This window comes from Erpetoichthys calabaricus, chromosome 4 (assembly GCF_900747795.2).
Source record: "Erpetoichthys calabaricus chromosome 4, fErpCal1.3, whole genome shotgun sequence".
Classification (NCBI taxonomy): Eukaryota; Metazoa; Chordata; class Cladistia; order Polypteriformes; family Polypteridae; genus Erpetoichthys; species Erpetoichthys calabaricus.
Window position 1 is genome coordinate 179,586,779 of NC_041397.2, and position 25,073 is coordinate 179,611,851.

Genomic DNA, 25,073 nt, shown 5'->3' on the forward strand with positions numbered 1-25,073 from the left:
ATAGTGGCTAAACTCAGCAGCTTATTTCTTTTGAGATATTCTTTCATGTGGTGACAAGACAGTAAAAGCAAAGCAAAAAATGCTACAAATGTCCTTTGCATGATGTGGTTTACTGTAAATGCTGATTCCAAACATATTTTCTCCTTCCCAGTATTGATTATTAAAAGACTTTAATCTATCCATCCATCTATACATAATTTTTCTGTATCTGTTTCTTTCTGTTCAGAGATGCAGACAGCAGGAACCTGAAAAACCAGCATCAGGCACAAAGCAAAAAACAGCGATTGATTGGGGTTCCATCACTGCGCACACTTGCTCACACTTTTTCTGAGTCTTATTCTATCTAATGAAAACAGTTGATTTCTTTTCTTAAATAAAACAAATTTAAAAATGAAAAAATGTTTACTCGCCTTTGGTCAACTTTCCATTTTTCTGCTTACTTTCACTGATACCAATAAATGAAAAAGTATTGCCTTTAATGGTTCCAGCAGAGTTCACTTGAGCAATTTCTTTTCATTAGAGTTTCTTAAATTCAAAGGGTATTCTATACTTAACACATAATAACTCTTTAAATTGTTATCGTTTGCTTCTGTTAAAGGCAGCATTGACAGCCCTGTTTGTCCTTAAGCAGCCAGTTTCCCTGCCAAGATATGAGTATGTAATTTTCAGAATCCTGCAGAATTAGCCCCAAATAACAGGCTAACTTTATTTATTACAACACATTGTAGAATAGCTGATTGGCAGTGTCCTTTGAAATAATATGACCTAACTACATGAGCCATATGTTTATACTAAAACAAATTGGGTGTACGTATATTTATTAGGATGTCTTTTATCCTTTTTCATTTTAAGAAGCATTTTTGGACATCATGGCAGCGAAGACTGGAATCCTTTAATCTTACTGAAAATGTTAATAATAACAACAACAATAATATCTTAGTTGAATAATCCATCTTTTTCTTCATTAAGTTACTAAACAAAACAAGTTCCCTCTGGACTAACATAAAGTATGTGCTTCCTAAATAGTGCAGATAGAGCCAATTTAAATGCAGGTAAATTGGGAGTGGGGAGGGAGGGCTGCAGTGCACAGAACAGTGCTCCTTAATGTTTTACAGCCTGAGGACTTTGGAGTAAATTAGACCTCCTAACCCCTGGTTCTTTTTCATATTTTTTGTACCACATAGCCACATTTTTTCATATCTATCCACCCAGGCATTTTAGAATTTGCTTAAACAGACTTAAGTATACAGAAGGCCGAACCTATCCTTACAACATCTCCCCACTGGAAAAATCCATTAGTGGGTGTGCAGCCACCAGTAAGGCTCAGGTTTGGATAGTGGACTTGGTTTGGCTGGGGAAAAAGTGTTGCAGATAGGTTGCAATGTGAGGTAGGGCTGGCAGCATTTATATGTGGGCACAGGGAGCATATGGAGCCACGGAAGACTTGAGTGGAGTTGAGGAGTGGCATGAAGAAAGTGGCAGGTCTGGCTGCAGAAGGTACCAATTTCTTTCGTAAGGGCCAGCTATTACCAGTGTTATGGCGATTGCTAAGTCAATTCCACTAGCTCTTGCAGCCCCAAGTTGTCACAATATTCATCTACCTTTTTTAGAATCTGCTTAAATAGACTGAAGTATGTAGGATATGGAACCTATCCTAGTAATATAAAATGCAAGGCACAGGAGAGAATGACGCACAAACTCAGCCTCACTCATACTTGCTATGAATTTGGGAGTACCTTAGCATTAAAGTTGCAAAAACTGTACCAAAAACCTGTAATGACTGGACAGGAAGAGACATTCATAGATGGTTTGAAATTAAGGTTAAGGAGACAAAATCACAAATGCAAACTAAGAACAAAGCCAGTGTGGAGACTGGCTCGGACACAGACAGGCAGACACGTTCATGTCACCCAACACACGTTTATTTACAATATATACATTGTCCATACTGTGCTCACAAGCCCCAAAGACCCCAAAATCCTGGCCACAACACAATGCCTTCTTCAGGCCGCATCCTTGTTCTCCTCCTCCTGACGTCATCCTACTTCCTCCCGACTCTTGTCCTTGACTGGAGGGAGGCGGCCCCTTTTATACACACCCGGATGTGCTCCAGGTGCTCCCCGGCAATCTTCCACAGACACTCCCCAGTGTGGCAGAAGTGTCGGCTGTGTACCCGGAAGCACTCCGGGTGTCCCCTCTTCTCTTCCCCCCAGCATTTCCTGGTGTGGCAGAAGCGCTGGGGTCCAGGGTCCCCAAGGCATCAGGGCACCCCCTGGCCCCCAATACAACCAGGGAGGATGCCCCCTCATGTCCTGGAGGAGGCACAAGCCCTCCTCCACTCCTCCTGGGCGTCCCGGCCGGGCATGGACGCCCGCCGGGCACCACTCCAGTAATTAAGAAATCTGAATCAAGAAAGATGTAGATAGAGAGTCAGGAGCCAGGAAGTTGGGTACTATTTAGTAATCGATACCAGAGATTCAAGACAGTCTTCAAGACGGATCAATATTTCTTCTGGAATAGAAATAGTTGGGAGGTGAGGAAAACTAGGCAGATTTCTTTTAGCAAAGTTTCTTATTTGGAAAGGTAAATTTGGAGGGTAATTGTCCGTAGGACTTCTTCCACTTACGGATGATGGAGGCCACTGTGGTCATTGGGACCTTCAAAGCAGCAGAAATTTTTCTGTAACCTTCCCCAGATTTGTGCTTCGAGACAATCCAGTCTCGGAGGGCTACAGAATTCCTTTGACTTCATGCTTAGTTTGTGCTCTGACATGAACTGTCAACTGTGGGACTTTATATAGACAGGTGTGTGCCTTTCCAAATCATGTCCAATCAACTGAATTTACCACAGGTGGACTCCAATTAAGCTGCAGAAACATCTCAAGGATGATCAGGGGAAACAGGATGCACCTGAGCTCAATTTTGAGCTTCATGGCAAAGGCTGTGAATACTTATGTACATCTGCTTTCTCAATTTTTTTATTTTTAATAAATTTGCAAAAATCTCAAGTAAACTTTTTTCACGTTGTCATTATGGGGTGTTGTGTGTAGAATTCTGAGGAAAAAAATGAATTTAATCCATTTTGGAATAAGGCTGTAACATAACAAAATGTGGAAAAAGTGATGCGCTGTGAATACTTTCTGGATGCACTGTATAGATATTATAGACAGAAGTGACAGAAGAGGAGTATTATTGAACATATTTGAGAAAACGAGTAACAAACAAATATCATGAGAGCAGTGTAAAAAATGAAAAGCTGGGAAACGTTTGCTTCTGAATTGCATTCCTTAATACACAGATAAACATCAGATCCATGCAACATTGCACTGGATAAACAACTGCATTCAACTTCAGAATTACTTTTCAGTAGAGTCTGCTCCCATGTAAACAGGCAGTGCAGTGCTCTTTCCACTTTGTGCTCTTCGCAGTAGTTTACTTCAAACACTAGATTAACAATGTATGTAGCTAGTGGAAGGTGGATTGCATATGTTGAGATGGGCAAAACATGTCACTAAGAGGTGGATATGGCTTGAAGAAATACCTCTTATTTTCTGTTCTCTGGTGACCTGTAGTAGGCGATCAAAAATGTGGAAAAGTACCATTTATTATTATAACTTGTTTAATAATTGAATCTGCAGTAACTCACTATTTGAATAAACAGTACAAGATAAAACTGGAAAACAATAGTTTTACACTAAAAACAGAGGTGCAGAATTTTGGTCAATTTTCTTCCAGTCATCTAACTCCACGAAAACTAACAAAAAAGTAAACCAGAAACACCACAGTCAGTTCATTTCAGACAATCCACTATGTCATTAGTTGTGAGTCCCAAAAATTGCCCTCTGGGGGGGATTTACTGTCCACCCCATTAGAAATTAATGCACCCAGAATAATCTTTATAAAATAAAAGTTTTATTTTAACAAAACCCTCAGTAGCTCCTAAGAGCGCAACAGAAATTGCCTGAAAAGTGCAAACCACAGCAAGCATAGTCCCAATATAGAATACTAAGTCTAAATTGAAAACAGAGCACAAGTTCAAAAATTCCAGAAATCACAAAAGCAACAAAAGCACAGTAAACAAAAGTAACACTCCACTCTTTATCACATTCGAAATGAACCGCTAGGAACTATGGAAGGCTCTCCAATATACAGGATGGAGGGTAGTTCCTGGCAGTGATTGGCAGATGGTCGTGGCCCTTGGGGGACCATCCACAAAACAGATGTAACATAATCTAATAAACACAAAAACAATGCACATAATAAACAAAAGAAACATTAACACAAATAAATGGGATAAAATTATACAATACAGATAAGAAACATAACTTTGAACTCCAGCCATGGGAGAAATTCAGGCTGAAACAGGACACACTATGGTCTTTTGGGGAAGTAATATCAAGTTAGTGTATAGTAGATGACCAGTTAAACTGATTAGGAAAGCCACTTTCATTACATGACTGATGCTGGACTCACTGGTAAAACTGACAAAAAAGATGTGTCTAAATGAAGGTTAAAACAAAAACATAATTATTATAAAGTTGAATTTATAAAATTTTGTTAAAAAATTAAAAAATCAAAATACTTATTTCAAAATTCATAATATCAATCCAAAGAAAATTGCAGAAAAGGAAAAAAATTAAAGTTATGTGGGGTAGAAATAATCTAATGGACAAATTAAACCAAAATATCACCACCAAAATTAAAAACATATTAAATAAAAAATCTGAAACTCAAAAATCCTATAACAAGCTAAAAGTCAAACAAAAGAAGTACCACAGCCTAAATGGTTAAAAACCACATGATTACAGAAGGGGACTTGAAAGCACAGTTGCAAGAGCTAATGCCACAGCAAGAAAGCAGTGGCACAAGGTACTGTAATTAGCCCTCAATAATTACATTAACAATGACTGCTGCACCTGAGGGCTGTAATCTAACTAGAGGCAACTACATTTTTTGTTATGACAGAAATGCATATGAGATGGGTACTGTCTTTCATTATGGAATCCTTATTATAGATGGCATCTTGGTAAGGCTGGCAGCACACTACACAACTTCAAGTCAAAAGCATGAAAAACGTAACAACTGTGACCGCTGGACCTTGTGGCTGTCATATTGCATGATCTGGAAGTAGTAGGGGGATGATGGATTAAACAATTTCTCAGCACACCTTCAAACTATTTCTCCATTCTGATACATTCTGCAGATGAGCTTCTCTTCTTTTCATTCTTTTGCATTGTACAGTATGCATTGTACTTGTAGTTGAGTGCTCATTGGTTGTTAACTCTTGCACACACAGAAACTCATCCCTATGGCTTAAGAAATAATAAAAATAAATTTTATTTCAAGGCATCTTTCTAAACACCCAAGGACACCGTACAGATAGTAAAATCATAAAACCAACAAAAACATGCATGTACACATACACATACATCTATATCTATATCTATGGAACTGAAAATACAGCAATAACAATACAGCCTAAGGTCATGTAGTGTAAGCTAAAATAAATTGATAAGCCTTAAAATGAGATTTGAAAATAGGTAGGTAATCTGTGTCCCGAATGTTTTTTTAGTATTAAGTTCTAGAGATGAGGAGCACTATGACTAAATGCCCTGGAACCCATGGTGATCAGGCGTGCAGGGGGGCATGATAAGAAGTAGAGGGCCTAAGAGTGCGGTTAGGTGTATAAACATGTATGAGGTCAGAGAGGTATAATGGAGCAAGGTTATGAATTGATTTAAAGGTAAGTAGAAGAATTTTAAAATCAATGCGAAATTTTACAGGAAGCCAATGACGCTGTTTAAGAGATGGGGTAATGTGTTGCACGGAAAAGTTATAGTACGGGCAGCTGAATTCTGAACAAGCTGGAGTTTATGGAGAAGCTTATGTGGGAGACCAGAGAACAGAATTACAATAATCAATGTGAGAAGTGACCAAATGTATAAGTAAGGATGGTGGTGCTATTTAGTGTGTAAGAAGTCACAATTCTCAAATTAGGGATAAGGCCTGTCAGTGTTATTCAAAACCAGGTGTCATGTTTCTTTGTTTCCCTGTTGCTGCTAAATATTTGGTAACTTAAATGATGGATGTGTATGTTATTAGCTTTATTTGAACTTGTCTGCTGGCTGAGACAGCCATCTCAGGTCTGCCAGACTTATAATCAGTTATTGTTTTCAGTGCCTAAAAACCTTTACTTTGCATCATTAAAAAAATCATGTTATCTTTCTTTATGTTATTATCTTTTAAACAATTTTCCTTTTAATTAAGTCAATATTTTAAAAGAAAATTTTTAATAATATAATTTAGAAGTACCTGCAGTGGGTTGGTGCCCTACCCAGGATTGGTTCCTGCCTTGTGCCCTGTGTTGGCAGGGATTGGCTCCAGCAGACCCCTGTGACCCTGTGTTCGGATTCAGAGAGTTGGAAAATGAATGGATGGATGGATTTAGAAGTACTTTTAATTTTGAATGTCACACAGAGTTTATGTAATAGTAATTTTTTATCTTTTTTAGAATTAATAAATGCTCACAGTAATTTTTATATCAGAAAATGGTTGACTGACTCTGCTTAGTGCTGACGTGTCACAATTGTTTCAGTCTACCAGCTTCTAACTTCCACTTTTTTAGATACAACAGCTGTGACTGATAGGTCAGCATCAGATGGATTATATCATCAGAGTATCTGAGAGAAGGCAATGTCCTTGAGCGATAATGTGATAATCTCCATCAATGTTATCATAGCAGAGATTGAGACAGACATTGTTGTGGGAATTGTACATGATGTACTGCAGAAGCAGATTCAATAGAGTTAAGTCTTTCATAATTAAACTGACTACTTTAAATGTTTCTACCTTGGCTTGAGATACTACTTCATGAATAACAGTAGCAGCAACCTGTGTGTCAACAGAAAGAGTAATGTAAACAATATGTTTGATGAATTTCTTGTGCAAACAGTACAGCTTTAGACTGAGTGCTAATAAATCGGTTTTCTATATTAAGACCTGGGGCTTTATTGTAATAAGAGGAAGGCTACAATTCACACACGCTATTCCATATTTACTATTTCTGACTTTTTTACTTTTCAGCACATTTTTATGCATAGTAACTATTTATTTTCTGAAGTTAACAGAATCCATCCATCTAGTTTCTTAACCTGATTATCCAGTGCATGGTTCTGGGAAAGCTGAGCCTATTCCACCAGTCATTGGGTGCAAGGCAGGAACAGTCCCAGAACAGTGTGCCAGTCTATCACAGGTAGAAAACACCCACACACCAGAAGGGCCAAATTACCTTAAAGAAATACTCCACCCAAAATGATTTTTTGTTTATATGTTACACCCAAAATTTGTAATCTTATGTTATTATGCAGAATGAGAGAAAATAGTATAATAGAATGCCAGAATATATAATGCCCGCAGCAAATAATGTAAAAAACATCCATGGAAAAAAGAAAGAAAATTCTCACATTACTCGTGTCACATAGTTCATATGTTCTTTATCCATTTGAATGTTAAAAACGTACAAAAAGTATGTATTTTTGGTAAAATATTATTAACATTTGCATCCAGAACAAAGCACAACACATTCAACCAATTCTGTGTTTTCAACTTGAAAACAGGGCTTTTGACCAATGAATAAGGGGAGGAGGTGGGTCTTCAATTTTGATGCTAATTTGTGTGTGTGTACATGTTCCTCCCTCATTCACAAAAGTGTCTTTTGGAAGCAGTTTATTCAAAAATATTTTAGTAAAAACACATTTGGAAAGCAAAAAAATGAGAGACATTGCATGTGGATTATGCAACATGAGTAGCGTGAGATTTTTTTCATGGATGTTTTTAAATTGTTTGCTGTTACCCTGCATTGGTAACAGACTATGATTCTGAATTATATACTTTCTTACCTTTTTTCTGTATGAAAACATAAGATTACATTTTTTTCTTGGCCATCAGTATAGCACATGCGGTAAGTAACATGAAGTATTCCTTTAACCGAATGCAAAATAATAATATTAATAATAATAATAATATGTCATTTAGATGGGTAGCACCAGTGTTTCACAGATTCAGTTTTCTGAGATCAAATACGATGCAAGTCATTGTCTTGTGGAATTTACACATTCTCCATGCATTTGTGTTGAGTCTTCCTACCACATCAAGAGATGTGTGTTACTTTTGCAATTCTAAATTGTGAACCTCATGTTGTTAGGTCACCCTGTCCACGGCTGCTTCTTGCAGTGATCGTGGGATAGGATGTGGCTGAATTAAACGAGTATACGAAAATTATGTTATGTGGCATGTGCATTGTTCCAGTTGATATTTTCGTTTAAGACCTTAAACCTTAATAGACTAATCAACCCATAAATTAATTGAGATAAACAACAACAACAACAACATTTATTTATATAGCACATTTTCATACAAAAAGTAGCTCAAAGTGCTCAAATGCAATTCCCGCATTGAATAAACAATGACTTCACCAAATGTTATGCCTGCTTTTCTACAAAGACAGTATAGATGTTAAGAACAAAGATAATTGATTCTTACAAAACGTCTTAATACGCTTTCTCATTAAATTTCCACTGACAAAGGCATTATTTATAAAGTTAAGGACTAAAAGAACTCAAGACAAAACCCATAAGAGGTAAAACTGCTTGTAAATCAGCTAAAAATACAAAGAAGTATTCTCATTTCATTGAAAAGGATCTGAAGGAAGAGTTGGCTGTTACTGAAGTGATAGTAAACAGATCCATGGCACAGCATTTATTACACCAAAAATATCTGCATGAAAGGCTTATCACAAAGAAATCTTTCCTAAGTTCTCATTACAAATGTTAATGTCTTAAGCACACATAGCAATACTTATATAAGCTGTAAATATTTGAACTTTTTAGCCTTCAGCAAATAATAAAAGTTTAGAGGAAACAGATACAGAATTTGAAAGAAAGAATACCTTCCCACCTGTTTAAGGATCCCGATGATCCTACATTACTTTGTTGCAGTCAGTAGCATAGGAAATATTTTGTGGGTAGAAGGAAAAACAAATTTAAATATATATCAAAAAGCCACAGATTTTGTCCAGGAGTCAGGGAAGAAAGCATAATTTGAAAATGAGTTGGATAATCCATCGTTTTAAGCAACCAAGAAGTATTTATAGAAAGGTCAAGGTTCTTCAGAATGGCTTTCAAAACCCCCAGAAATAAATTAATCATTCAAAATCTCTGGTGCAATCTCTAACATGGAATGAAGGCTAATAATATCAAACAATATCTCTGAACTAGGAGAATTCCTAAAGAGATGCTAAAGAACGCAACAAGAAACATCTAGAAGCTGTGGTTCATTCACATTCATTTACAGTTACAGTTTTATTTTATTTTTTAATAGTAGAAATTAACTGTGATGTAAAAAATGTCATATTTAGGTCAGTATACTGCAAAGCTTGTGTTAACTTCATTTTACTTTTAGAAACAGTTAATATAAAATGATATTATGGTTTCAACATTTGCATAAAATTGAACTTCTGCTTCTGCACTTTCTTACATTCAAGTAGTGATTTACTGAAGTTAAAAAAAGTTATAAATTAAAACTATAAAACTTGAGTAGAAAATGACATCACTTTTCTTAATGTTTCCAGATTAACATACTGTACCTATCAAATTGAGTCTGTATGAACAGAGGTTAAAAATTATCAACTGTTTTCACATTACATGGTATTAAAATCCAGCATAAATAATTATTGTAAAAGCAATATTCTTCTTCTTCTTCTTTTGGCTGCTCCCGTTAGGGGTTGCCACAACGGATCATCTTTTTCCATATCTTCCTGTCCTCTGCATCTTGCTCTGTCACACCCATCACCTGCATGTCCTCTCTCACCACATCCATAAACCTTCTCTTAGGCCTTCCTTTTTTCCTCTTGCCTGGCAGCTCTATCTTTAACATCTTTTTCCCAGTATACCCAGCATCTCCCCTCTGCACATATCCAAACCAACTCAATCTCACCTCTCTGACTTTGTCTCCCAACCGTCCAACTTGAGCTGACCCTCTAATGTACTCATTTCTAATCCTATCCATCCTTGTCACACCCAGTGCAAATCTTAGCATCTTTAACTCTGCTACCTCCAGCTCTGTCTCCTGCTTTCTGGTCAGTGCCACCATCTCCAACCCAAATAACATAGCTGGTCTCACTACTGTCCTGCTCTTGCTGATACCCATCTGTCACAAATCACTCAATATTAATATCTAATTTCACCTTACACTGCATACTCACGATTTAAAAAGTCACCACAACCAAAATTTTATTTGTATTAACTTTCCAGGTTGTAATGTGCTTTATGTTCTCAGATTTCCCCAGAAATTTCCTACATGAAAATGAAATAAACAATATGCTTGATATTAGTTGTAATAAGTAGAACAAATGCTAGTACTGCAATCACCTATATAAAACTTCACTTTACTCAAAAAAATGAGCATGTATTTTTTTATTTTGCATTTAAGTACTGAAATAAAATTACTAAAAGAGAGAACATATTGAATTTCTGCCTTTCTAAAATAAAATGGGATTATGTGCAGAGTGAAATGACACTACAGAGCACAGAAACTATATGACTTGCAAAAATTTTGTAACTTTTTTTTTGGATCAGATCATTTTTTATAAACACATTTAAAGCAACTATTCATCTGGAATGGCTGAACACTTGAATTATTATTTGCTTTTTGAACCAACATTAAACCACAGCACTGTAATACTGTAATTCTTCTAATATTTACTCTTTCCTACAAATGTCAAGTTGTAGAGAAGTACTTTAAATAAACTTTTAGTTATGAAAAGACGAAATTTCACTTTTGGAATTTCCCTTGGGAGGGATTTAATTTAATTTCTCAAACACTTTAATTTTATGTGTTTAATATTTTCTTGAAATCAGGTATGGTATCTCTGCTGACTGGACAATTGTAGACTTGCCTGCATTACACATAAATTTACTGCTGAACCTCCATCCATCTATCTATCCATCCTTTATCAAACCTTCTTAAATAAATTCAGGTTCAGAGTTTTGCAGCTCTTTCTGGCAGGCACCATGCTGCCCTAGTGGTGAACCTGTTGCCTGAACTGAATAAATGCTCAGTATATAAATGATTTACATTAGGTTTTTTATTGAAAGTGCAGTTTGATTTCTTTCTTCTTTGGTTTTGCAAAAAGAGATGTTAATAGGAAAAAAAACTTAACCAAAACTGGCTGGACACTTGTTTATCAACAGAACAAAAACCACAGAAAAGACATTCAAGAGATCATTTAAAAAGTAGATCACAGGTTATTAGAATTAGACGGTCTGGAGTGTGGTGACCTAGGAATGGGTGGACATGCTGCATATCAAATGCTGGCACGAGACAGACCAAGGCTGGCCAACTCCAATCCTGGAAAGCCACAGTGACTACAGGTTTTCATTCTAACTATTTTCTTCGTTAGTGATTAGTTTTTGCTACTGATTAACTTCATTTAATTTATTTGCTATTTAAGACTCAGATCCTTTAAATCAGGGCTGAGCAACCTCAGTCCTGGAGGGCCGCAATTGCAGCAGGGCTTTGTTCCAAACCACTTGCTTCATGAAAAATCTTTCATTGCTAGTGAAGCACTTATTGCTCAAGTGACATTTTTCTGCTCCATTTTAGTCATCTCACTTATTAAGATTTTGAACCCTTAATTGCTTATTTTAGTCTTAAACAGCTGTATTCATTGTTTTAACAGCTCCTTATTAGCAGTAATGACAAATGACAAAGGAACCAGCAGTTCTACATCTAGCTCTCTTCATTTCCACCTGCGTATATTCATCATTCATATTTGGTTTAATTAAGTACTCAGAAGGAAACTGAACAGAAAGTGAAGAACTGAGAATTATTCATTCTTTTAGAGATCCAAATCACTTGGATTTGAAAAATAAATCTACGAATTAAGAATTAACTGACTAACTAAGAATTAACATAACATGGTAGAGGTAAAACACTAAAAAGCAATGACATTAAATAAGATCTGTTATTGGTGAGGATTGGCTTCTAATTAAGCAACTGGGTTGGAACAAAAACCTGCAGGCATTGCGGCTCTTCGGGGATGGAGTTGGACACCCCTGGGATAGACCTTAGTTTTATTTTACTTTACTGTAATACCTTTACTCTTTTAGAGTTCCATAGAAATGATAAATACACCTTTTCGTGGTAAATGTAATTTTTTTTACCATCGATCTAGATGTTGAAAGATTGGCTTTGAACTGCACAACGCTTCCATCAACTATTACCATTGTAAATAGATACTTTATTAATCCCAAGGGGAAATTCACATAGTCTAGCAGTAGCATACTGATAAGGAAACAAAATTAAATTAAAGAGTGATAAAAACGCAGATATAACAGACAATAACTTTGTACAATGTTAACGTTTACCCCCCTGGGTGGAATTGAAGAGTCGCATAGTTTGGGGGAGGAACGATCTCCTCAGTCTGTCAGTGAAGCAGGACAGTGACAGCAGTCTCTCACTGAAGCTGCTCCTCTGTCTGGAGATGATACTGTTCAGTGGATGCAGTGGATTCTCTATGATTGACAGGAGCCTGCTCAGAGCCCGTCACTCCGCCACAGATGTCAAACTGTCCAGCTCCATGCCTACAATAGAGCCTGCCTTCCTCACCAGTTTGTCCAGGCGTGAGGCATCCCTCTTCTTTATGCTGCCTCCCCAGCACACCACCGCGTAGAAGAGGGTGCTTGCCACAACCGTCTGATAGAATATCTGCAGCATCTTATTGCAGATGTTGAAAGATGCCAGCTTTCTAAGGAAGTATAGTCGGTCTGTCCTCTCTTGCACAGAGCATCAGTATTGGCAGTCCAGTCCAATTTATCATCCAGCTGCACTCCCAGGTATTTATAGGGTCTGCACCCTCTGCACACAGTCACCTCTGATAATCACGGGGTCCAGGAGGGGCCTGGGCCTCCTAAAATCCACCACCAGCTCCTTGGTTTTGCTGGTGTTCGTCGCACCATTTAACAAAGTCCTTGATTAGGTTCCTATACTCCTCCTCCTGCCCACTCCTGATGCAGCCCACGATAGCAGTGTCATCAGCAAACTTTTGCACGTGGCAGGACTCCGAGTTGTATTGGAAGTCCGATGTATATAGGCTGAGAAAGCACAGTCCCCTGCTGTGCTCTTGTGTTGCTGACCACAATGTCAGGCCTGCAGTTCCCAAGACGCACATACTGAGGTCTGCCTGTAAGGTAGTCCACAATCCATGCCACCAGGTATGAATCTACTCCCATCTCTGTATCCTCCTTCTTCCATTATTAAAAACTTTCAGCAGGAAGAGGTGGGTCCAGGTGGGCATACACCAGAAGTGATGTTATCTATATATATAAAATCCCTATGTGCGTCCAGGTGTCCGTGTGTGGGTGTCTTCTGGTGAAGTGCGCATGCGCGGGGCACAGTGCTATGCGCAATATTACTGTCAGAGAAAGTTAGAGGCGTTTTACGGAAATACAAACCAGTATTACTGCGAGAGGAAATTAAAGGTATACAATACAGTGACGCATATTACAGCCCCATACAAGCCAGTATTACTGTCAGAGGAGATTAAAGGCATATTACCGACACGCACGCCTGTATTACCGCCAGAGAAAATTAAAGGTATATTACGGACGTACGGACGTATATTACGGACGTACAAGCCAGCGGACATAAAAGGCGGTATCCTTCAATAAGGGCGCGCACAAAAAGGCGAGCCTCAAAAGAACGACCTCAATTGGGCGCAGCGAATAAAGGCGCGCGTAAATAAAGATCTGCACCTGTTGCTCTTCACATATTCCAGAGCCATTTGAACTAAATTATCTACGCGCCCTTATTGAATAGAGCCATACAAGACAGTATTACTGCCACAGAAAATTAAATACACACAATACATGGCGGCAGCCCACGAAGAACGGTCAGCTCAGCAAGTAAACATCAACAAAAGAAAGGCTGAAAGAAAGAAAAATACGACCAACAAAAAGGATGAGGTCTAAGTCCCTTGCCATTTAATATAGACTATTCCTACTAATGTTTATGCACTACTGTTCTAGCGCCCGTTATTGTAACGGGCTAAATGACTAGTTTGTGATAAAGCCGTAAATATTCCTCTCTGCTAAAGGAGGAAGAAAAAAGGTGTTAGTAAACAGTGCCAACCTGTGGAGTGGCAAGTAATTACCATCAACGGAGCAATTAAGCTGTAACCCAAGTGCATGGCAGTGCCTAACGAAGACTTTAGAAAACCCTTACTGTAAATGAGAACACAAGTGAAAAAGCTGTATTACTTTCAAAAATGTATCTCTCTCTTTGTCACATTAACATCCAATTTTAAATATTATGCTCACTGCATTATGTAAACAATCAAGAAGAAACTTGTTAAAGAACATGATATTTTTAGCAGTTTTAGAGTCACCCAGGCACTTAGTAAGATTAAGTCTGGAATTAGTTAAAAGGTTTTCATAAGTTTGTACTCAAAAAACACAAAATTGGACAAAATGTATTATTTCAGTTCTGCCTACAACACTAACTCCAAGGAAATAGGACAGTTTTTTGCAGCCAGTGATGCACAATATACCATGTATCCATTTTGCCAATTGTGCCAACTATTGTACACATTACAGTATCATGTTATGTGTCCTATCCCTGAATAAATCTATACTTACAGCATGCCAATAAAATTTTTCCTAGTTCTTCATCTTGAATTTGATTATCCAATATATAAAATACCGGTAATACTCTTCACATTTGAAAATCTGACATTAATAATTAGTACTTACATTTTGTAAAGGAAAACAAGCTATTATAAAAATATTGGATAGCTTCTTTAGCTGGCCTTATCATGTTTCAATGCTTCTCTGAACACTGAAGTTAAAGTGCAGAGAGACAGATTTCATATTTCTCAAAAACCTAGGCATTTTGACTAAATTACACACACCCAATGGTGAAAAAAAGTTATTATTATTGACATGTAACATATTCTTTGTAATGTAATCTATGAATTCACTTAAAAAGTCTTTACATTAAATATATAATTTGTAAAATAAGCACAGAAACACTGTCTAAGGTTTGGGGGAATTCCCTTTATACTGTCACCCAAAAAGAAATGACATCTTTAAAGACAGAATTCAAAAGAAAATGAGGATAGTATATATAGGTGAGTCTGCCAGAAGTGATGTGTAGGAAGAGGCATGATCTGGAGGGTTGGAACTGAAAGTGATGTTATTGGGTGGTTTCTTCAGTTCTGCTGGGATAGAGGAAAGAAGAGTTAGAGGGCAGCGCCAACCCCCGGTTCGGCAGGTAACTGCATCTATTTGAGCCCAGAAATTGTCTCCCAAGTGCATGTGTGTGACAAATTATAAAACTTTAACCTTTTCAAAACCAATGATGCTGGCTCAGTACAGTTATGAAAGTGGGTCAGTGGTTTATCTCTTCATTTTGATTTTAGTACAATGACAACAAGGTATGTTGCACTTGTTAAAAGTGTCTGTGTACCTGTCTGGTTGCTATGTCTCTGTCATTCCAACAAACGGCATATCACAAACATTTGTAGTAATAAAATGCATGGCATTTGCCATTTTAACAAACACTGGTAGTAATGTATTTTATTACTAAAAATGTTTTGATGCACCATCTGTTGGAATAACAACTGCAATGCATTTAATTACAACATGCATTACAAAATACATTCCAATAGATGGTGCACTGCAAACATTAATGCTGAGGTTTGAATTGATTACTTAGATTTTAATCCATTTTAGATGGGAAGCACTGTTAGTATTGTTATATATTTGAAATAGCTAAGTCTGTCTCCAGCTTTTTAACAAGCATTTGATATTTATTTATTTAAATGCAACAAATCTATTCATGCATTCAGTTAGAATACTGGATGGTTCAGCAAATACTGGTAAAATGCCTTATTTTTTTTTTAATTAAATGTAACAGTACTTTCCCAGTAGCTTCACACAATTAAAGTATAATGTATTTTGTTAACAAGCTGACATCTTATGTAAATGTAAAGTGAACTTAAAATAGTTGAGCTCTTTGTTGGAGTCAAAGTAACAAAGATAGGGTAATTTCAGTTGATATTATTGAATCATTTACAAAAGTTTCCAATTCAAAACTCTTTCCCTTACACTTCTAAACATATTCAAATATTTGTACATCCTGAAATTTTCCATCTAATTAGACTGACGCTCACTTTAAATAGCCAATTTCTGGATCAATGAGAATACTGTTAGAGTTGCATTCTGCCATACTTTAACCATATGTGAGTTTTCTATGCTTTTACAGAGACTGAAAAATCTTTAGAATATGCAAGAAGCACAGTCATTTATTTAAAAGTCTACTCACAACTGTACTTTTTAAAACACAGTCCATAAATAATAAAAATACAAATAATAATGATGCAGGCCTTGTAGCCGCAGGGTACAAATACAAAATAAAAATTGGCATCACTGACTAAAACACACTTGCCATTCTGACTTTCAGCTCATTAGTCATGCTTGGAGAGCAGACTCGAGGACTTTTTTCTGCCTTTCATGCCCCATCGGGCTCAATTCTGGTCTAACATTGTGCAGTTGAGTGAATGCTGACCTTCTGAATGACTATACTCCAATAACCAAAGAGAGTTGCTATCAGTCACATTACTGATGGTCATTCAGGATAAATTCAGTTTACCTTATTTTGTTGCTGCCAGTTCACTAAGGAGTAAATCTATCTCTTATGTAATTAAAACCAAGGATCTTTTTTAGTTTGATATTTAAGTAAATATTTTATTAATTGTTATAAAACTGAAGCAATCCTATTTGGAAGAAGTCTTAAGTTATTTTAATAGCAAAACTCTTCTTTAACAGACTCCAAACAAATCACTTATTTTCTCTTGTGACCTGTAGGATGCGGACTAAGCACCCAAACCCCAAACACAACCACACCAAGACAGATCCAGGTGCAAATAAATGTTTTTTATTTACAAACACCTTTTCAAAATCCACACCACACTCTTCAATTCACAACAGCTCCTTCTACTTCTCCAGGTGAGCTTTGCCCTATGCCTCCCGACTTTGACTAATCTAGATGAGGTCAAGGGGCTTCTTTTACGTTGAATCAAGGAGAAGTTCTAGTGCCATAGCACTAAATGGTGGAAGCAACAGGGAGTTCTTCTCACTGCCGCATCCTCTGGTAGCACCCAAAGACCCCAACAAGGGTTGTCCTTAAGTACCAGAGGAGCACTGTCATCTATTATACTGGGGAAGGAACTGCTCTTGACAAATGACCTCCCCCAGTCTATCCATTCAATCTGACCGGGATAATAATCAAGCACCATCCCAGCCGGGTTGCCTTCCATTATGTCTTCCTGGCTGGGTAAGGATTCAGTCCATTCACCATGGCATTTCCGCTCTATATATTTATATTTAAAAAAAATACCAAAAAGTTATATTAATCATTTTCTTTACTTTCTGTCTAACATTACTGGTTTAAATCATAATTCAGCTGTCTCGTGCTCCATGTGAACAATACCATCTAACTATAGAAAAACTACTTCTGCTTTAGACTGCTTGCTCTCTCAATTTCTCAAATCTTATCATTAGATTTTTCTGGGAAAAATGACCACTTCAGTGCTGTTTCCACAATGTTTCTACCACTTAAGTGTAATAGAGTAAAATGTGGGGCTCTGTTGTATTTTATCCTCACTCAAATATGCCCAGACTCTCTTTTACAATTTTCTACTTGGTTTACTAACACTGGAGTGAGTCTTTCTCACATCTTGTGTTCCATAAATGGCCTGCAATATAATCACTCTTCTAGGGAGCCACCTTTGCCATAGCATTATAGGCCACTTTAAACAGATTTTTAATTTTATTTCCTAAAAATGCAACAATTGTAAAGTGAAAACAGTTAAGCCAATTCATTTCCATAATTCCATAGCCTGTTTCCCAGCATTAATGTTTAGTTTATAGACTATTATCCAAGTTGTGGTACTGTTTGTGTATTATGAATTTAATTGCTGTTTTGTATTATGTCTCTTGCTATTGTATTTAATGTAATGATAATATTAGTATGGTTTAATAAGCTGGGGTCTGAAGTTATATTGTTGTATTAGAGTAAGACATTCTTTTCAAATAAGCATCCTGTTTCAATTCAGTTTACTCTTATGTCTTTCTGAGAGAGCAGCTGTGAGTGTATGGTATGTGTGACCTTGCTCTCTCATAAACTGGCACCCACCCAGGGTTGGTTTCTCTTTTGCACTCAGTATGGCCAGAATAGGTTCCAGCTTGATCCCGTGCCGAACTAGGCAGGTTAAAAAAGGGACTGATGAAAGGATTTTCAGATAATGTTCAATATGGTAAGTGTAAAAATCATATAATGATTTTATAATCTCTGTATAAAGCACAATGTCTGTTTTCGTGAGTTATCTTTACTGTATGTACAGCTTAATTTTACAAGCTACAGACTTGAAGTTTGGCACACAGACAAATCTCATCTTTGACACGGTTTTAGAGCAAATGATAGGAAATGCTACAGTGTGATCTGTCAATGAGTATGCTTACCTTTCAACCAGAAAATGTGGGTTTGATTACCATCCATTAGTTTTATCTTTTTTTCTTTAATCAAAGTTTCTTACTCTGTTACTCTTACTAAATATTCGTAGTTATAGCCATGAATCCCTTTTGCAAATCTACTTTTACAGAACAAGGTCATGGAGCATATCCCAGCAAGCATTGGTACATGTTAAGAAAAATCCCTGGACTGAGCGCCACGGTTCAAATTTAGCATAGCCAGTCCACTTAACCTGCATGTTTTTGGACTGTGGGAGAAAACAGCAGAACCGAGAGGAAACCCAGACAATGACATATGGGAACAACCTACTAAACTCCACACAGGCAACATCTGGGACTTGAACCCTAGTCTTGTTGTGGCAGTACCACTACCACTGCACCACTATGCTGCTTATTCTAACTTATGTTGTGCTATTTTTTTTCTGCAGCTCTTGGTTCTAATGAAATTCACATATTGTTACAAATGAATGACACTGTAGTTAGTCGTTATACTCACAAATCAAGACACTATTAAGTGCCAATATGTTGGAAGTTGATTACTGCATGTAATTTAGAATTTCATTGTACTCTGTAAACAGTAATGACCTTATGAACTTGTAAACATATTAATATCAATCACTATAAAATATCTCTCCCTTATAATAAAAAAAAGTTGGGACGAGACGAGACTTTTTAGCCTGGGAAGAAACGTGACTTTTTCAGAGATACTTTCATGTCCCGCGACACGGGACTTTGTGCCAAGAGATTTAACCACGCCCTGGGCTGGAAATAAAAGACAAAGTAGAACGTCGTAAAGAATTCAAAAATGTTGGTGTGAGACACATGCAGTGCAGGTTAGAGATAATGAAAGTACTAATATTCGAAAGTCTTAAGAAAATGATAATAAAGATCGCATTAGCGCAAACAAATGGAAATTATTACTTGGTGAAATAACAGAACAGCAAAAAGAGATTGAATATATTGTTTGTATTTAAACTTTAAGTCAGAGACTTGTAGATCATCTAATTCGTGTTGCCATCAGGGAAAAGTAGTGTTTCTTCCCAATGAAGAGGCATATCCGCGAGAATTAAAAGATTTCTTGTTTAGTGAAAGTGAAATCCACATACGCGAGCAGCAGAGACACGAAGTGCCTGGCACGTAGCGCAGGCCGGGGGGTTTGGCAAGCGAAGCAAGCAGGGGGCAAAGCCCCCTAGTGCTATATGTAGCCGATAGTCGAGAATCTTGACAGACATTAAAGTTTATTACAGTCTGAACCAACAAAATATTTTTATATATAAGTGGTAAAAAATACTGGTACTTGTGTACTAAATGGACGGCAGAGAAACCTCCTCCACAGAGCCCAACACTAGAATGGGTAGGGGGAAACCTTATGCAACCTCCCCTCTTCAATTTGGCACCACAACCTTTGTATCTGTAGTTTTACAATCCCAGAAATCAATATTTGGACGCTGCCATCAACCGAAGAAGACGCGGTGAGGTTCCTTCAGATGAAAGGCATAGTGCCTCTTACAAAAACTTGTGAACAAGGTCACGAGATAAGTATATATTACAGCGGAAATATTTCCTGACACAGTTGCAAGTGGTTGTGCAACATTAATATTGGTTTGCATCAAGGAAATTGGCTTGAAGGGAGCAGATTACCTCTTGTGACGGGAGTGCGCCTCATATACTGTTGGTGTAAGGAGATGACTTTGAATAAATTCTGTCATGAGGTGCTCAACATGAGTGGGAAAATAGCCATCGATTGGAAGAACTACATGAGGGAGATTTGTGCTTTGGAAATGTGCTATTCAAGCGAGGGTAAAATAGGTGGACCTAACACTATTGTTGAAGTTGATGAAAGCCTGTTCAGCAAAAGGAAAAATAACGAGGGGCAAGTTCTTCCCCAGCAGTGGATTTTTGGAGGCGTCTGTCGAGAAACTGGGGAATGTTTTCTCGGACAAGTCCCGACCACAGTTTCGCCACCCTTAGTAAGTAAATAGTGAATCATATAAAACTGGGAGCAACTATTTACTCTGACTCCTGGAAGGCATAAGTGAAAAATGAGTTTGAAAGGCAAGGATTCCAGCATCTGACTGTGAATCACATGGACAATTTCATCGACCCAGAAACTGGAGTCCACACGCAGACGATCGAGAGACTTTGGGGCAGCGCCAAATGGCAAAACAAGAGGGAGAGAGGGATTAGGCAAGAAATGATTGAATCGTACTTGGCAGAATTCATGTTCTGCAAAAAAGCAGCAGACAATATCTTCGAAATGGTGTTCAATGCAATAGCTACACATTGACCTCAAAATTGAAATGTATAATAAGTTCCAATTGTACATACTGTATGTATTTCAATAATATTCCAATTTCTGTAAATTTCTGTATATTTTTTTATCCCAATAAATACATTATGAATTCGTCAAAACATTTTGTTTTCCTTTCTCATGCCATCCATCCATTTAGTACACAAGTACCAAATTACTTTTAGAAATTTAGGGATAGGACTAAACATGTTTTTTCCTTACCAATCTGAGACTATGAGGACAAAATGGCTAGAAAATCCAATGTAACAATAAATGATTCTTCGCTTTACTTTCTTAAACATAATTGTTTTATAATATTGAGCAATGAAGGGTTTTATATATTTGGATTTTTTTGTACAAAATATCAAAACTACTTAAATTATATCAGCACATGTGGCCCAGTAATATTGTGCTGCCTCAGATATCTAGCAAACCTAACAGATATTTAGCAACATAATTTAACAGTATTCTTTGGAAGAGTAACTGTGGAAAAGTAACTGAAATTTGTAAAATAGATAACAGATAACAAATTATAGAACTGAACAGATAGTTTTTGCTTGGGTTAATTTAATTAAGTAAAACAAGCACTTAAAAACTTTGAGAACGACTGAAATTGCACACATTTTTTCTACAAAGAACTAGAGTTTCAATTGATGTTTGTAAACTTTTAAATATCTGTCTTTTTGGAAAGTGCCAAGTTGTCAAATTGATAAATCCAGAGGTTTCAAGGAAAGCTCCAAGTTTGACTAGTTAGACTGGGGTAGTGTGGTGTAGTGGTTAAGGCTCTGGACTTCAAACCCTGAGGTTGTTGGTAAAATCCCACCACTGACACTGTGAGACCCTGATCAAGTCACTTTACCCACCTGTGCTCCAACTGATGAAAGAAATGTAACCAATTGAATCTTACATGTTGTATGTCACTTTGGATAAAGGCATCAGAAAAATAAATAAATGTAAATGTAATAACACTTGCTGATATGAGGTAAACAGTGGTACTGTTGTGCATATTCAAGCATGTAAGTAAGAATTTTACTGTACTCTAAACACAAGGAAATAAACTGAACTTGAACTAACATAGATTCAAATCCTTGCCTGATTACTAAATTCCGTTTGAATAGATGTCTTTCTGCGCTTGCATAAATTTCCTCTAGATGGTCTAGTTTTCTCTGATCTACCAAAGATGTGCATTGTAGATTAAATGGTGGCTCTGATTTAGCACATTACTAGTTAGTGTGCTCAGTACATTTAGGCTTTAATCCTGCCTTTGTACTCGGTTTTGCTAACCGTCTGTAATTCTCTAATGGAATAACTAAATTAAATGTTACATAAATTATGCTGTCTACTTATTCTGGTTGAATCTGAGCTTTTTCCTATTATTTTTGAAGTGTTCACCTTCATGAAAAATATCTAACCTTCACATTGATAAGTACGTAAGAGATAAAAGTAGGTATATCATATCCTAAGTATTATAGCCTGACTGACTCAGAATGCAGGGACAGATTTTCATCTTAATGTCTAACTATCTTGTATAAGCAAAGGCCCAAATTGGATAATAATAAAGAGGCACAGTCTAGTGCAGAATATAAGTCAGGCATTTTGTGATTGCAGCAAAAGACGAGCATTGGTTACCAGCTCTTGTTCATAAAACCGATTTTTCCAAAAAAGAGGCAATAAGGGAATTCAAACAAAACATAACATGACAAAACAGAATAATGTGTACAGTGTAATTGAAGGCTGATATGAATAAAGTTCCTCCTGCCTCTCAGTAACATGTTTGCTTTGCTAGCTATTCACATGCTTAACAGACCTCAGATGTATGGTATATTTTGAGTCTACTAGAGGGTATTTTAAAGATGCTGTCTGGAATTTTAAAGGCATAACATTTCCTTAAAATCAATCCTGTACCTGCAAACCTACAATGAGGTACTAAAAACTAATATGTGTCAAAGATGTCTGAGCTTAAATTTGAGAGATGAGTGGTACAAGAAAGAAAGAGTGCAGCCAGTGTGAAAGTAAACAGAATGGATTGATCGTATTTATTTATACTGAGATGGACAAAAGTACTGTAAGGCAAATTAACACTTAAAAGTATCAGGAATGCAGTTCTCATTTTCAGATATCCTGTTTCAGGATATCTCAAAATGTGTTCCTTCATATTTGAAATATCAGGTATCCCAAATGCATTTTACAAATGTAAGATAACTCACATATGTTTTCGGGGATCTCAAAATAATTCACAATATCTTAAATTTAAGTATTCACTGATATTGTATAGCTAATTTCTTGAATATAATTGTATAAATAGTTAAACATTTATCTTTTCACACGTATAATGCATGTAAGGCTGGAATAAAATCAGAAATCTTCCTACCTGAAGTGTAAGTATGGTGCATTCAATATGTTTTATTATAGAAGCAGTAATGTCTTCAAAAGGAAGCTTAGCTACTTGTGTGCTTTTGTAATAACAGGTGCACTGAAGAAGCATTAATCGGACCTATTGATATATACTACTTTGTGTCATCAGCATTTGAAATTAATATTTTCTCCAATTTGTAGATTGTGTTGTAAACTGTGTTGAGATTTTTCAGTAATTACATGAAACTGAGGTTTTGAGGTAAGATTGTTATAATCACTATTTCAGGTGCCAGAGGGTGGCAACGTGTTGCATGTTTATTAGCACACGCAAGTAAAAAATTCACTGTTCTCTGTACACATGACCTATAATATAAGCTTATTTTGAGATATCTCCAATTGACCATGCGTGTTAATATTTCTGAAATTAATTTCAAGACATCTCAAAATCACTTTCAGTAAAGCTTCCCATTGTGTCAATGGGATTTCATGTCTATTTTAAGGTATCTCGGAATTCATGTAAGATTTATTAGATTGTATTGTAAATATTTGAAAAAAAAAAATACTGTTTTTATCTTCCAAAAAAATCTTGTTACCAAAATGTACAGCTTAAATTTGTGCGCCACTCATATGACAGACTTTATAAATGTTATTCTAACGGGTTGTCTACTAATTTTTACTGCCAGTTCTGCTAGGTCAAAATCCCAGACACTTTTTTTTTACATACATTTTGGGATTTTCTGTTAATATTTACATTCTGGTGTGCAATTTTGAGCTTCATCATCTATTCTATCCATCAATATTACTGTTTTGTCTCATATATTTTCCTACTTATAAACCTTTCTTCTTTATCTCTTTATCAGTCTCAGAGGGGGTTATTTTCAATAGGCTGCCAAAAATGTTTTAACTTCCCAATGAAAATCCACGGTCACATTATTACTCAGACTTTAGAATTCCTCCTTTTTTGATAGATCTCTGCTACAAAGAGTAACTAATCATCTGGATCCAACATTAGTAAGTGCAGTTGTTGTGAACTCAGATAGCTGGTTGTTGTTATCCCACCCTTAATCTCTCAAGCGTTTCAGGTGGGACTATGGGTCAGGTTGCCTCTCTCCCTGTTATCTCACTGGCAATGTTCTTCCTTTCCATTGTCTATTTCAGTGCTTGAAAAGGTGGGGACTTTGGTGAATGTTCTAAATTAGTTACCCTCTTGTCTATTTATAATTCTTGTCGGAATCCTATTTAACACTGTACTTCAGTGACGTGTTCCTATAATTGCTTAATTTAAAAAAAATCTCAAAAATCTGTCAAAATATATTAAAATATCTTAGCAAAATGACACCTTTTATTGGCTAACTAGAAAGATTACAAAATGCAAGCTTTCGAGGCAACTCAGGCCCCTTCTTCAGGCAATGCCTGAAGAAGGGGCCTGAGTTGCCTCGAATGAAGAAGGGGCCTGAGTTGCCTCGAAAGCTTGCATTTTGTAATCTTTCTAGTTAGCCAATAAAAGGTGTCATTTTGCTTGGCTTTTCTCTACATTCATAATGGCTAACATGGTACAACACCCTAGTACTACTTAAAATATCTTAAAATACATTCATGCCCAAATAAAATATGACACCTCTTAAAATACATTTTATATATTTTGATTACATTTCCGAATATCTTCAAATAGCTTCTTGTGCATTTTAAAATATCTCAAATACATTTCAAGGTTTCTTAATATAGCTTACTATACTAAAAGTTCTATCTATATACATAATTCAGTAAGTCATTTTGAGATATCTTTAATCATGTCTGCCTACTTTCCAAAAACAAGGGGAGTAGGAATCCTATACTACAACC